The following is a 13,267-nucleotide window of genomic DNA, read 5'->3' as shown; positions in this document are numbered from 1 at the left end:
TGAAGAGCACTGGTGCAAGAATAGTGGTTCCCACGAAGAACCACACTTCAGAGACCAAAATTATAGGCACATGCACATAGTTATGTGGTTAATCGTGAACGTGTGGAGCGTGTTTTGAAAATGTTGCATAACATAATTGCTAGCTTCTGTGCTGAAAACTCCTCAGGGAAATTACTGTTGTATGAATGTACATGTTATCCGTATGCCTATTGGATTTAATGCTCTGTTCAGGAAAAAATAGGTTGGTCGATAATTTGACCTAAATTCAGTTTTCTTCCAGGTCATCAAATTAATCAGAACCATATTTGATGAACTTTAAAGGCATAGTTATTTTAGCGCCCATAATGGGATTTGCAGGTTCTGACTGAAGGAAACAAGCTTCATTACATTTTTTGACACCAGTGACATATTCTATCCTGGCACCTTCAGAAGTAGGCAATGTTTTTGCTTTCCTCCAACTCAAGGACCCCGAGGAGTCATTAATTTTTCTAAGCACCCATCCTTTGAAAATTGGTTGATTAAAAGTGCTGCAAGCTGAGTAACCAAAATGGCTTTGAATTAGAATAATCGAGGCCAGAAGGGACCTCTGGAGTCCTTGTTCTTCAAAGGCTATTGCCATGCTAGGGGAAGCGAGATAACTTAGAGACCTCTTGGTGATAGTGCTTGAAAACACATTAGGTATGAAGAGAAATTACAACCTTAAAAGAGGTAAAAGACAAAAAAAAAAAAAAAAAAAAAGGAAATTCTAAACAGAAAGTTCCAAGTGGCCTTTGATCTGCTTCATTTCAAGCTTTCTTAAGATTTGTCCTATTCCACATTCAGGCTTTCTGACCTCGTTTTGCCAAGTGGGTGTATGCATAAGTTCAGACACCTGGGAAGGCTACAAAAGTTCATCGTTGTCCTATGTCCCTTAGCCACCTGGAACTCAGTTACTTCTGCAGAGTTTCTCGTACACTGGGAGCCATGGCTGTGTGCTCAAGGTCTTTGTAGCCTCAACAACCTGTGGAAGTGCCTTATGAGGCACTAATAGGCCTTAACTACCCTGATCAGCTCCACCTGGGACTTGCGACCATACCACGACCTGGGGCCATTTCAGCTCAGCCTGGGGCTATTAGCCTTTTCCTGACCTCCTCTGTGGGGTGGCGGTCTCCACTCCACTCCACTCCAGCTGTAGACTGTCTATGGATACTGTCACCAGCAATCCATGCAGATTTGGGTGCCTCAATGATGACTTTAATTAAGCTCCTAATTAATTGCCTTTGTGGGGTAGCCATGTAGGTGTCTTTGGCAGTAAGAAGCTGATTCCCAATCCAGTTTCCTCCAGGATGCTGATGTGGCTGTTGCTGACTGCTATCACTGAGTATGTAGGTCAGTAACTACTTTTTAAAACAAAATTGACTGCTCTAAGCTACAACTGATATTGTTTTTACACTCATTTTTATTTATTGTAACTTATGTGTTTAAGTATTGATAGAGGGAACCAGCTAACTAACACTTTAAGGGTGCCTAGTTTAGAGCTTTATGTAACCCATTATGTTAAGAAAAAAACAGAACCTCATTGAATGCAAAGATAAGAAGTTTTACAGCACACAGCTGTAAACTTGAGGAGACGAGATAAAGAAGATTTACAGCAAAAGGAGGGGAACCAGTCTGGTTTCAATCGACTTGGCAGCTTGGGTTCCAGTCAATTCAACATAATGAGCCAAAGGTAAAAAGTTCACTGTGACCAAACTGAAGGAGCCTTCATCCAAAGACCCTTTCTCAAGACCACCAGGTGGCACTGCGCAGGCACAACAGGGAGGGGTCAAGGAGTAGACTATGGAAATTATTATCTGGGAATCATTTTAATAAGAAGCAGGGAAAGGTCATGCATATGTATGGATGTTCCTGGGGTTATTATGAGAATGTAACACCTTACTGTATTTAAATACACCTCTTATTGTTAGAAGGTGCGCATGAATGGTGGAATGATCCCGTATGCACCCGACGTCACATAAGCATACCTGCTTTATAACCTTGCGAGTTGTAACGTTTTATGACTTTATAGGTTGTAAAGTTGTTTCCGCGCGTCAGTATATTTTGTCTTTCAGTGGTCAATAAGCATGTCTCAGTGCTATGCCATCTGGTAGCTCATGCTTTTCTGTGAAATCTAAGGTCTTGTAACCTCATCTAGGTGTTCCTACTCTGGTAGGGGGATTGGACTAGATGATCTTTCAAGGTCCCTTCCAATCCCTAACATTCTGTGATTCTGTGTTTTTTTTCCAATGAGTTGGTACCTCTGTTGGTTCGTCCCAAGGGTCAAACATCCTGGGTGGTTTTTAATTATTTTTTAAATTGTTAGGTTAGTGTGTATTTGCTGTCTCCTTTGTTGACAACAAAATTTTCATCCAGTTGTGCATAAATTGCCTTGGATATTAAGTAGGTTAGCTCTATGTCATCTGAAACACATTAAATAGAGGGTTTTAATCCATTTTAAGTAAAGCTTATTTTATCTTTTGCAACAACTTTATACTTCAAAACTAAATTCTGTATTTAACTTTAGTTTCAAAAATCTCCTGTAATCAGAAGTCTAGCTCAAATCCCAGGTTTTGTTTTGATTCTCATTTAGCTGGAAAATGTTATTGGATGCCTATAATGTGTGTCTTTGATCCCAAGAGAGTCATAAGCCATATAAAAGTCAATAAGCTTTCATGCCAAACATTTCTGTTTACACTTAACAAAAACAAAATTAAAAACAAAACCAACAACAACAAAGAAAAACAAACAAACCTTTTTTATAGAAAGCAGTAATAAATAAAGGAGGGATTGCTGGGGGCTCTTGGCAGGACCAAGCAAAGCTACGTGGCCTACACAACTTCCTTGACTAAAGGTACAATGCTTAGGATTATGGTTTTGCAGGCTGAAGGTTTATCTACACAGTACTCTGCAAACCTCGGCTTGTCCATCACTCCCTGCCCAGCTGGTCAAAAGGGAGCCAGCTCTGATGTGAAATTCCTGTAGCCTGTTGGATGTGATACTGAAACAAATAATTAAACTTAACAGCAAAGTCAATTATACTGTTAAGTGGCATTCTTTTATTAACAACCCTGGGAAACGCTGAGGATCATCCTCTGTAAGTGCTCCAATGACTGAATGATCTTGCATTGCTTATATTCACACAATTATTACATATTCATTACAATTTATAAAAAAAAAACATACAATACATCTATACTAAGAAATAATTGCATAATCAGAAGGTTAGTATGAAGTTAGTTATAATTGATTAGTTTCTTTCTTACAATGCATCTATTAATTACTAGTCAAATAAGCTAAGCACTCTGCCTCTAAACAATATGTTACTTAATCTTCTGTCTCACTCTTGTCATGCAGAAGGATCTAAAACTTGAAAAATATCCCCTTGCTTTGCAGGTGGTTAGAGAGCATTTATCATGTCAATTGGTTAATGATGAGTATGTCTTTTGTAATTTAATCACACTATACATTAATTTAGCAGCTTCTCTAGTACATGCTGGAGATGCAAAGCTCTGTCTGCTCACTGAGTTCATGTGTGGCCTGAGGGCTGCACACTGGCATGGTGCTGGTTTGGAGCATCCGGACGGGAGTGGCAGCATCGCTGATAGCGGTGTCCTGCTCAGGGCTTGACTACTGAACCTAAGTGTTCTTTTTGTGTGTTGTTTTGGTGAGTACGTAAGGTAAAGAAAAGCTTCCCGTGGGGAAAAACAGTCAGTTCTACAGAGATTTGGTGAAAGAGGCCTTCCTGACAAAAGTTTTAAGTCCCCTTTGTGGCTGTCCCCCCTCATCTTGCCAGGCTGCTTCCAAGCCATGTAGAGTGCAGATAACCTTTTGTATACGTTTTAGCCTTGGCTTGCAATGTACTTAGCGACTCTTGAGGCAATGTATGTGGTAGGTCTTGTGTTGGGATTGTGAGGGAAAGGGGTGTGCTGAGGGCCGATGGGACACTCTCATGGGTGGTGAGAGATGAGCACACCCAAAAGATGGTGTAGGGTGGACTCACTGCAGGCCTACTTACAACCAGGTCTTGGAAGAGACTGGGTTGAACTCAAGGACTGGGCAGAAACTTTAGCTGCCAACACTGAAAAAAGTGTAATTGCATGTGAACTGTGGTGTTTCAAGAGCATGCCATTTTCCCTCCGGCTTTGTGGCTCATCACAGGTTTGGCAAAAGGAAGACTTAACAGCTGAAGGCTATTTTCCAATCTAACTTCTGGTATCTTCTCCAAGGCATAGGAGCCCTAGGGCAATTCACAGTCAAGGTCACTACGGTTTTGTTCAATATGAATTTGTCTTTGTGGCGCTGCTCTCTGGAAATGCTGCAACAGGAAAAAAGCATAGCAAAATCTCTCCAAATCTCTAATCCTTACATCCAGTATCTACTATCCTGGCTTATACATGGCAGAAGTGGTTTCTTTTCCTGCACAAAAAGGGCCTTTTGTTCATGAGGTACCTTGCATAAAAGCTGAAAGTGCTGGATTGTTTTGTTTTGTTTTCACATAAAAGAAGATACTTGCGTTTTTCATATTAGATATTTACTCTTAGTGTCATCAAGAGAACATCGCTGAGTTATTAAAACATCTATGACCAGAGCCTGGGTGTGTCCCAGTCAGCATTGAGTTTGGTGGCAGCAGCACAAGCATCTCTGTTTTTCCACCTGTGTTCTGCCCCTTTTCCATTCAAACACCTTGACCAGTGCAGGGCGTGGGATGGAAGAAAAGCACCAGTGTTGCTGAGGAAACAAGTGTGCAGGGGGAATTAATGTCTTGGAAAATGTCGGAGCTGATAGTGACACTGAAAAGGAACTTAGTGGCCAAGCCTTAACCCACTGCGTGCAAAGGGGACTTGGCTTTGGTGGTGCAGTGGTCAGAACCATTAATGTCACAGCATCAAAACAGAGCTAATCCTCTTTCTCCTGCTAACACAAAGAGATACAGAAATGCTCCCACTGTTGAAGACTGGGTGACCTATTATGCTGTTTGATGAAGGGGTTTGTATTCAAATTCCAGTGGTAAGTCGCTGGGAAAATTAGTTTAGTTTTGTCCTAGCCTGATTTATTTCCACCACACATGGACTGAATCACTTTTGAGGACACTTAAGAAAATTTATGTTCTATAGAATGGCTCAAATAATAGATTTATGAAGGTATAATACAGTGGTTTGAGGCTTTCAGTGACTCAGATGCCTTATGACTGTATTCTACATAAAACATTCATAAGATAAAATCTGTGTAATTCACTTCCCACATCTTAACGATAGTGTGAAACCACAGTCATCCCAAATGCAAAATATTTGCTATGGCACGCAAAATTCCCACTTTGTCCTGTGATTTAGATCTCAATTCATTCTAACTGTAATTATTATCCATCACACTGAGTTATGGCTTGTTAATGATGTGTTTGTTTTTTGATTAAAGGGTTTAATGTCAATATATGTTCCAGTCACAGTTTATCTCAGACTTCTTAATCACCATAACAGCCACCACAATGTCTGGTCAAGTAAAACCCATTTTGAGCTTTTTTTCCCCTGAGGAAATGAATTTTCAATTAAATTATGCTTTTAAAAATGTTGGAGTATATTAATGTGGCTTATCACTCTCCCTAGCACAAAACAGCTTCCAGCAGCCCTCAGATGACCAGTTCAGCATCTCCTTTTTTTCTTCAGCCTGAAGTGGCTTCTCAACACCATTTTTTTCCTGGGTAATATCACTGGACATAAGACTAAAGGCAGGGAAGTTGGGTATTTGTCAGTGTAGTGTGCAAGCCTCCCAAAACAAAGATTCTGTGACTTGCAAGTAGCTCTCCTGTTAATTTTATCATTTTGTGCCTCCAAAATTCTGATTTGCACTGGCACTGCAGAGCTGACCCTCTGAAAAATGTCACAGTTATCTGCTTTAACACTCAAGCTTGTCTATAGGCAAAAATAGTGCTGCTTGAAATCTCCAACTATCCAGCAATGTGTGTACGTGACCAGCGTCCTCTATTATTGCATAACTTTAAAGGGCACCCACTGGATTTTTTTTTTTTTTCCATATTAAGCAGTGGATGACTGCTCTGTTCGGGAAGGTGCTTGGTGGCACTTCTGTGCTCCTTCTTGAGCACTTGGAGCAATTCAGGGCTGGTCTCCATGTCCAGTGTTGGTCTATGGTCTGGAGCGTCAACAGCTTCACAAGCAGCACCAGGAGAAAGAGAAGGGGTGGTTTTGTAGACATATCTAAAGCTAATTTAACTTGAAGCTTCCCTGGGTATTTGTAGCAGGGATTTCAGCACAGTCTGTAAAACTTACCAAAGGTCAATATCTGGGATGCTAGTAATGGTGTCCCCTGTTTCTGTGGTTAAATTGCTTTCAGTGCCTGAGCTTGTGAGGGTTAAAGTAACTTGGACAGGGCAGAGTGAAGTGCAGACAAGGCCATTGAGATCTAGTTTCTTATGTTACATGGTAAAAATTATTTTCCACAACTCATTTATGAAATTTGCTTTAAACATGCATGTTCCTGGGTTAGCTGTGTGCTCCAGATTACAAATGGTTCAGATGATGGATGGAAAAAGAGAGTGTATGTTAAACTGTCACCAGCCACGTTTTGTCTATAGTTCTACTCAGTCAGAACCTAAGAGTGAAGAGAAAGGTGAGAAAGGCACACGTTCTTTACAACAGGGTATCTAGACCTCAAGATCCTACCAGACCTGGCAAGCATTTGATAATCCGTAATTCAGAAATCAAGTTTGATGTGCATTTATTACATAGCAAAGCACTGAGTAATTTACTTCTTGCTATCTTTTTCCTGCTCTATAGAGGAATCATCTTAGCAATAGTGGGCTTACAAAGCTTGTTTCCCACCCTCCTAGTTATCACTGGTTGCGTGGCAGCTGTGCAGCCCCCTGCTTGGAGACTGCTTTGGGTGAGGCCATAGTCTTCTGTACACTGATTGAGAGACAAGAATAGTTCTAGATGCCATTTCCAGGCAGCAAGATCTCCCCATGCAGTTTGCCACATCATGTGTCAGCGGGTCAGTTGTTCAGTGAGCATTAATCTCTAAATATGAATATAAAAGGCCTCTCTCTATTATTTCCACACCTTTTTTTTTTTTTTATGAAGGTTTTGTGCAGGAAAGAGCATCTTCACATTCCTATCCTGTCTCCTCAACACTTGCTACCTCCAGTGTTCTGTCCTTTCTCTGAAAAGTTACCTGTACTTACAGCTCTTTACTTCTTCCTTGTCACATTCAGCATTCAGTTTTTATTTTTATGACAACCCAAATTTAATTTCAACTGACCTGGGTTAGGTACCTTTGGTGGGAAGTTAAACTTAAAAAAGAAAAAAAAAAAAAAATATATATATATATAAAATTGTCACTTTCTGTTTGACAAGGGCTCATTAAATCATGTCAGTTTTCTTGTGCCTCCAGTTCAAATAATTTATGCTTCATGTACCATCCTCACCCAGCAAAATACTGTGGGGCCTTGAGTTATCCTGGGTGTCCTCCCCTTAAAATCCACAGAGGATGGCGAGTCTGTGAAGCACTCAAGTGATCTGGAGCACCATTCATAAATGGCATCTCCAGTGACAGCCCAGGAGCAGCTTGCTTTCCTGGGGTTTTTCAGGGGTGTTGACCCAACCCTTCCCCAAAATTTTACCATACATCCCCTTTAGACCAGACTTTGAGGTCGCAGGGATCATGGGACAGGAGAAGCAGTGCTGATGTGCTGTGCCCCTATCTGCCTCCTCTTCCTTCACCTCTCTGGGAGGGGATGCAGCCCATGCACGGAAGTGCTGTCCCACTTCCTTACTACCAGTTGTGCTGGGTGACAGGCCTAGCTGTCACTGGCACCTCCCTGCAATGGTTACTGCTCCTTCCAAAAGGTTTCTTAAGAAAACCCTAACCTTTCAGCAATGATATATTGCAAACACTGGAAGGACTGAAGCCCCTTGGTCTCTATCCAGCCAGTGCTTGCTTACAGCTCAGCCCATTTGTCAGGGTCAGAATGTCTAACAGACCTTCTTTCAAACATGCAACATGTTCTAGTCAATGAACCAAGTGTCAGAAACTTTAGCAGATGATACAGCCTGAAATGGCAAATTCTGATTAAGCTTTCTAAAGATACCTAAGTCTGTGGACTGAGTTTAGGTAGAAGAGTACTGTCTTGTGTGCGGTAATCACTGATGACACTTCCTAGTTGATAAATGAGGGATTTTTTAATGTTTTTACTGGGTTTTGGTTTTTCTGTATGTGTGGGGGTTTTGATACTCACTCATGCTCGCACATTGACCCATGCACTCTTCCTTGATGCTGGTGTAACTGAGGTGAAGACTGTGGTGATCTGATGTTAGGCAAGCGTACTACCCAGCCCTGCTTATGACCAACCTCCTTCTCCCCCTTTTATCCCTATATTATACCAAACATGCTTTTCTCAAAACCATCTTGCTCTCTACTTCTCCCACCTACAATTCCTCTGTTAAACACCCCATTATAAGTCCTGTGCAATGCAAAAAATACTGTGAGGCCCAGGGCTGGGGAGTTTTCTCTCTTTTATCAGGTTACTGAAGTTTCCTCTGTGCTCCTTTGTGCTGATGTTAATGAGCCTGGTATCTAGCACAGCTCAAACGCTTCCTTAATGGCTGTGGCTGATTGGGATGCATCGTTGGAGGCGCTGAGTTGTGCAGTAACTTCATAGCGATTAGCATGCTCCTGATGATGACAGTCTCTGAATTCACCCTAACTGTTTATTTCTGTTGTAAACCAATTTTAGACTATTTGAGAAGCTCAGCTTCCTTGACTGGGTGAGAGATTAGCTCCAAGCAGAGGGATTTGCCTGTAATACTTAAAACTTTTTTACATAGTATAGTCTCAGCTTTGGTTTGCTGTTGTAAGTTGTTGCCTGTGGATAATGAAAAAAACTTGCTGAAAAATAACACAATACATAACACAATACAATAATACAGCTAGGTACATGCTGGTTTTGTCTGTTAAAATTTTAAAATGTTGAATAATGAATCTTTCTGTTGCTTGGGGTCTGTGGTTGAAGTGCTGCACCTTAAACTGACGCATATAATTAGCAAACATAACAGAAAAGTTCAGTAGTAATAAGGTAAGGAAAGAAGCAGTTGTTCAGTAAAGGTTGCAAATAAAGCCAGACTAGATACTTTGCTTGATTTTACACTCCCTTCCCTGACACACATTCCACCACCCCACACCTCCAACTTTGTGGAGAAGCAACCTGCAGGAAAAGTTTCCCATCATCTGAGAATGGGTCAGCAATCTGATAGACCCACAGTCCATTTACTGGCAAAACCAGAGGTTTTACTGTCCGTCTTCTTCACTGTAACATTTTGCATCATCCCCCTGCATGTGGCACGTTGCACATACCTAGCATTTCATGAGTCTTTTGGATTGTTTTTTTTTTTTTTAGGTATTTGTTTTCCTTCCAGCAAAAGCTATATTCTGTCTTGTAATGTAGCAACTTTAGCACACTTGGAGCTTGGTGACTTCTTAGAAATTTCTCTCTTGTCCTTTGTCAGGGTCATTGCTGTCCTGTTCTTTCAAAACAGTGACACCAAAAGCATTTTATTTTGCATATGCTGCAGAGTTTCTGATGGTATTGATCTGTGATGTTTTGTCCTTATTCAGATTTTGGCAACAACCAGTACGCAACTGAGATTACAGATCTGATCTTGTAAATGGAGAATATTCCATCAGTTTATGTCCTTGGGTGACACAAGACAGGCACCAGGATTTTCTGAAGAGATGTGAATCATGCTTCTTTCATTATTGTTTGGAAAGGCATTGACGTGCTTATTCCTCCCTCCATAATTTCATAGCTATCACTTATGCTTCAGGTTTGCAATGAGTTTGTGCAATATTCTGAAATAATTGACTTTGCTCAGATCAGAGAAGTGCTAGCAGGTATGCAAACCAAACTGATATTGTGATGTTTGTTTTTCATTTCAATGACCATCTGAGAAAAACAGCTCTACCAAATCATATGAATAAAGCTTTCTGCATTATTTTTTCACTTTAATGGATTTTACCATGGACTAAATGTGAAAAAAAAACTAGTTACTGTGTGAATGGGGGTTTATTTTTTTCTTTAATTTATTTTCTACCTTTCAAAACTTTTAGCAGTAGGCATGAGAAGCATGATTGAGGCTTTTTCCTTCTTGGGAAATAAATAATGTTTAAAATTGGAATGCAAAATGACTGGAGTGGGTAATATCTCACAAAAAATTTCTACAGGATCTGTGACTTCCCATAATTTATTTCTTTAATTTAATTTACTATTTTTTACCTATGTTTAGCAGTCTTTTTCTAAAGCCTGTGGAAGACTCTTCTTTGTATTTATCAATAATTTCAGGTGTTTAGGCTTGGGTTTGAAAAGCCTATGAAAACACTTTCTTAACAGGCTAAATAAGATTTCAGTTGGCCTTCTTAGTAAGAAGAGTAAACCTGAAAATCTGTCTTTTCACTTATTTCCCACAGCGTTCAGTTTCTGACAATCCAAGACAAGTAGTAGAGAATATACATGAAATAAATCAGAAGAAGAGCTGCAAGATCACTTGAACTTGATACAGAAAAGACATTTGATAGTGTAGGATGTGTTGCCACACCAGATGCCACAGACATATTTAACACTTCTAGGTTGCAAAGAATGAGTATCTACAATCTGTAGCAATCCTGCAGTTGGAAACAAACTTCCTTTAGGTAATAAATCGGAAACAATTCTTGTATTGATTATCGTGATCCTGGACTTTACAGCTTTTAGCTACCAAAAAAAGGTAGCTTCTGCAATTACTTTCCCTAAAAAAATAAAGCAGAGGAGTGAAGTCTTTTGATGAATATGTATTTGCCTTTTTTTATTATTTATGAGAAAATAATGAATAGTATAGCATATCTTCATGTCAGAGAATGCAAAGTCTGTAAGAGCCTTCCTCCTCCATGCTGTTACACTGACATTCATCCTGCACTTCTGGTAGGACAGATGTCTTCTGTAGTGACCAGAAATAATCATAGAATCATTTCGGATGGAAAAGACATTTAAGATCATCACGTCCAACCATTTATCCAGCACTGTCAGGTCCACCTCTAAACCATGTCCCTAAGAACCTCGTCTACACGCCTTGTAAAAACCTACAGGGATGGTGACTCAACCACTTCCCTGGGCAGCCTGTGCCCCTGCTTGACAACTCTACCGGAGATGGTGGTCGGCCAGTTTCTCCCTTTCATTGACACGTTGTTCTTCTGCATTACATCCTGTGTCAAAGCTGGCTTGTTGCCAGTTGAGGAGGCAGAGAACAGAAATGCAGAATTAATAAGGGAATTTGTTTTCTCATATTTGTTGAAGTGAACTATTCAAGTCACAATCTCTCTCACCTCCCTTATGTTTAGTTTTATTTTGGTGGTGTTTTGTCTACATTTGTGTTTTGTGGAATTGGGATGGCCATTTTGGCCAGCAAAACAATTCAAAGAGATCTCCTTTGATTAAACTACTTTATTTCTAAAAGATACTAAGTTGAGAGACAATTAAGTTTGGGGTTGTGATGTACAAATAGTCATTTCTGATGTCTGCTGCTGGTCTTTGCCATTGCCTATGACAAGAGGAGCTCAAATAGAACAAAAGTGTTTTTTGGTGTTTTTATTTGAAACTCATTTAACATTAATTTATGGCTGTTTGGGTTATGCATCCATTTGCACAAATAGATAAGAAATGGCAGCCTGTTGTAGGAAAACTTAAAAAAAAAAAAGAGGTGGGGAGAGGAGAGGAGAGGAAATAAATTTTCCTTGGTAAAAGCCAGTCTAAGAAAATGACAATGAAAATGAAGGAAGGATTTTTAGTCTAAGTGAAAAGCAGAGTGAGCTGAATGTAGTTGGGTGACATGTAATCTAAAGGACAGTTTTCATGGAACATAACAATGTGAATAAATCTATCAGAAAACAACAAAAGAAAGTAAATAAACATACTTAGATTTTTTTATACTATTTTCCTAAGGGGAACATGTTCCAATGAATAATTGAAAACTAATTCTTCAGGATTTGTCCCCAGAAAGGAGAGTATTCTTCTGCAATATTCAGTAGTTGTTTATTTAATAACCAAAATAATTCAAGTTAAGATTAAGGAAAACTGTTCACAGATAATGAAATGTGCAAACTCTGAATAACTTAGGAACAAAGGGCTCAGCCCTGTGGTTGCTTAGCTTTGTAATCTATATAATGCCATTGAGGTCAGCATGATAAATAAAAACTGAGGAGTACCTGAGGCGGAAAGAAAAACATCTTAGGTTGATAAAAAGGGGTTAATTAATGAGCAGAAATAAAGCAGAAAAATAGCTTACAAAAAAAATATAATAAAAAGGTTAACACAAGAACACTTTGGATCCTTGATGGACACAGAAAAGTATTAAATATGAATTTACACAGTTCAAGAGAAATTAGAACAAAGCACAACTGCTTCCAGAAACATCTGATGATATATTTCATAGAAAAGAAAAGTTAGTGTGCAAATCCGGTTTATACACCAATATGACTATATGTGCATATTTAATATTAAAATTCCTGTATACTTGTCAACATATTTTCTTTTTGGGAGGATATAAGGTACCTTCGAGCACTTTTGTTTATTTCTATGGTTGTTTTAAGCCTATCACTGATATAATTGATAAGAGTCACGTAAGATGTGAACATTTTACGTTATGGAATATTGTGTGATCATAGAGCCAAGCTGGACAAATAATGATTTGCAAATACTTACGTGCGCTAATTTTGATCAGACATTTCTGAGTTACTTCATCTAAGTGCTCTTTCTTTCTTTGGCTCCTCAATATTCAGAGATGTATCTGTGAATGATTTAAAATATTTTAATCACTTTTTGAACAGAAATTATGACAGTGAAATCCGGCTTACAGAATAGAGTTTTGGTTTGTGCACCTAGATTGGTAGTGTGATAAACTGAGGTGATTAATTATGGCTGCAGTTAACACAATTTTATTTATTTTTATTTAGAGATGGCAGTATCAATCTTTGCTTGAGGAGAAGTCAATAGCAAGTTTGGTATGAGAATTACAGTCAAGGTCCTTGTTATATACTGTTAGGATAACTCTCAGGGCTTAAATTAGTGTGTTGCCTCTTTTCTAGTAGTTAGCTTTCTGTTTTAATTACCAACTTGGAATCCTTAGCTGTTATTTTGAGAAAAGAGTAAATTTTATAAAGAGGGCAGAGGAAACGAGCTCTGTCTGATCACTCAAGCCTGAAGAAGTTTATAACT

The sequence above is a fragment of the Columba livia genome, chromosome 1 (assembly GCF_036013475.1).
Source record: "Columba livia isolate bColLiv1 breed racing homer chromosome 1, bColLiv1.pat.W.v2, whole genome shotgun sequence".
Lineage (NCBI taxonomy): Eukaryota > Metazoa > Chordata > Aves > Columbiformes > Columbidae > Columba > Columba livia.
Note: the sequence above shows the minus strand (reverse complement) of the source record.